At 38.0% G+C, this 2,603-nt stretch overlaps 1 long non-coding RNA gene across 1 annotated transcript; it reads right to left on the reverse strand.

Moving 5' to 3' along the window:
* Positions 1 to 908: 908 nt before the first annotated feature.
* Positions 909 to 2,356, reverse strand: LOC116325295. Its single transcript, XR_004199851.2, has 5 exons — positions 2,146 to 2,356; positions 1,961 to 2,029; positions 1,768 to 1,866; positions 1,174 to 1,297; positions 909 to 1,026 (listed from the first exon to the last, which is right to left on the reverse strand). It is a non-coding gene; the product is annotated as an uncharacterized LOC116325295 (long non-coding RNA).
* Positions 2,357 to 2,603: the final 247 nt, after the last annotated feature.

A 2,603-nucleotide genomic window follows, 5' to 3' on the forward strand; every position in this document is an offset into this window, starting at 1 on the left:
CTTGGTTCTGATTAATTTTTGTTTGGCACAGCTAAGCTGGCAATATGGAAGACTAGGAAGAACCAGATGCTAGGTCAGGGTTGGACTGATGTTGTGCAAAGTTTGAAGGGCCTGTTGGCATCCCGTCTGGGAGTGGAGCATGCTTTTTACTCTCTGACAGATAATCTGGACTCTTTTGAAACTATGTGGGGGATTGGACGGGTTTTGTGTTCAGTAGGAGCAGATGGGTCACTTGTGCTTCACTTTTGAGTGTGTGTGCTGGGTACCTTAGTTAATGGTTAGTGTACAATGAATGTTGTGTTTATGTGGTAGCATTTTTGTGTTGGTTTTTTGGTTTGTTTTGTTTTATTTCGGTGTGAATAAAGTTGTGTGAAGGTCTCTCTCTCTCTCTCCAGAGATCTCTCTCTCCTCCAGACATAGTGGTCTACCACCAATATGTCCGGTGGTGGCTAACCAACCGGACATAGTGGTGGTAGACAAAAAGAAGAAGACGGCCGTAGTGATCGATGCAGCGGTTCCGAATGACAGCAATATCAGGAAGAAGGAACACCAGAAGCTGGAGAAATACCAAGGGCTCAGAGAAGAGCTCGAGAGGATGTGGAGGGTGAAGGTAACGGTGGTCCCCGTGGTAATCGGAGCACTAGGTGCGGTGACTCCCAAGCTAGGCGAGTGGCTCCAGCAGATCCCGGGAACAACATCGGAGATCTCTGTCCAGAAGAGCGCAGTCCTGGGAACAGCTAAGATACTGCACAGGACCCTCAAGCTCCCAGGCCTCTGGTAGAGGACCCGAGCTTGAAGGATAAACCGCCCGCAGGGGCGTGCTGGGTGTTTTTTTTTTTTTTTTAATTAATTAGTGTTCATCGGTTTGACACAAACAAATATGTCCATTTGAAAAAGATATTACACACCTGAGGCCTCAAGTATTGTTTGTGCAAATGTCCTTCGTGCCTGGGCCATCTCTTTTTTTGTCATCAAAAATGTCATTTCTGGTTTATTTGGGAATGCTTCCATTACTGCTTTGGCCATCTGAAATGAAAACAAAAAGTAAAATTTAATTGAAAACATCTGAAAATGTTACACTTCCTATTTAAACAGTTTAACCTTTTAAGATTATTTTAACTTATCTTATCTAATTTTACAGAACAATATTATTGCTTTAATGTGGTTCCATACCATGATGACCATTACTCCGCAGCTAGAACCATCCCGTTGAAATGGATGTGTCAGTACTCCTCGAAGTCTCACATTCACCCAGTCTGTTTTGTTGTAGCATGTCCTTCTCATTTTGAAGTATTCACTGTGTGAACATAATGTGCATGACATTTATATACAAATGAATGATAAAAGTCACACAGAAAAAGAACATTCTGTACTTTTTCATAAATCACATAGACACATATAATACATATCAATGTGTTTTTAATGGCGTGTCAGAAAGCCCTGTGCTCTAGATTATCTTGCATGAAGTATCAAAAATAATAACATGTTCTTTTAAATCTACAAATGTTAACTGTGTCAAATGTCTCACTGCTTAAACACTGTCAGGGTATTTTTATTATTTAAAATTACATATGTGTGTAATTTTGAAGTAATTTTTTTAATTCTTTAAAGAACTGATAACCATGGATTTTATTACACTTTCATCTACAACCATATGTTCACCTATAGAAAAAGACATCCTCTGTCCTCCTGTCACTTTTCTAATGGCATTACAGAGTACCAAATATTTTATGTTATTATTTTATACATGTAATAACGCATAATTACCGGAATCTTTTGGCTGCACGGTCAGACTCTTCCTGCTCCAAAGAGTTTCTTGAAGGATCGACCAAATACAGACAGCTATATATCTATCACATTTATGTACTGCGATAGATATATAAATTTAAAAAGTACATAAATTATGAAGAATGTTTTATTGAAACAAACTTTTTTTCACAGAAATGCTGCTTGTACTAACCAGAAACTTCCAGTGTACATTTCCAATGTTCACAAAGGATAAAATGGCTCGCTAGTTGTCAAAGTTCACCTGTGACATATTAGGAATTAATTACAAATTTGCAACAATAATTTTTTCATTTATCTCAAGAGATGAATAAAATTTAAAAAAAACTGAATTCTAGAATATATGAAATAAAAATTTACCTTGGACAAGCTTTGTCTCCTGATTAGTTCTCTCTCTCCATAGAGGATCACACCGCTCGTGTAGTGGTTCATAATGTAGATATTATTCCCCAGATTCAGCCGAATGGCCCAGTGGTGCAGGAGACTTTCAATGACCTGAGGAGTATAATAAATAAACTTTTATTACTTTGTAAACATGATAAATTTTTGGAATACAAAGGTTAATAAAGAGTTTTTTACTTACGTATACTCAGTATTCAGTCATGAAGATATGCCTGGAATGTAGATCTAAAGCAGTACTTACTGAATGTGTAAGGAACAACTAATGTTCTGCCCCAGCTTTAACGTTAACCTTATGCAGTACTTTTGGGGTGTTAATACCTGTATTACATACCTCTCCAACAAGCCAGCTGTGTGGTCTAAGGCTCAGGAACTCACTGTGAAGTATGACAAAGTTGTTACCTCTAATCTGAGATGGG

This window comes from Oreochromis aureus, linkage group 19, assembly GCF_013358895.1.
Source record: "Oreochromis aureus strain Israel breed Guangdong linkage group 19, ZZ_aureus, whole genome shotgun sequence".
Classification (NCBI taxonomy): domain Eukaryota; kingdom Metazoa; phylum Chordata; class Actinopteri; order Cichliformes; family Cichlidae; genus Oreochromis; species Oreochromis aureus.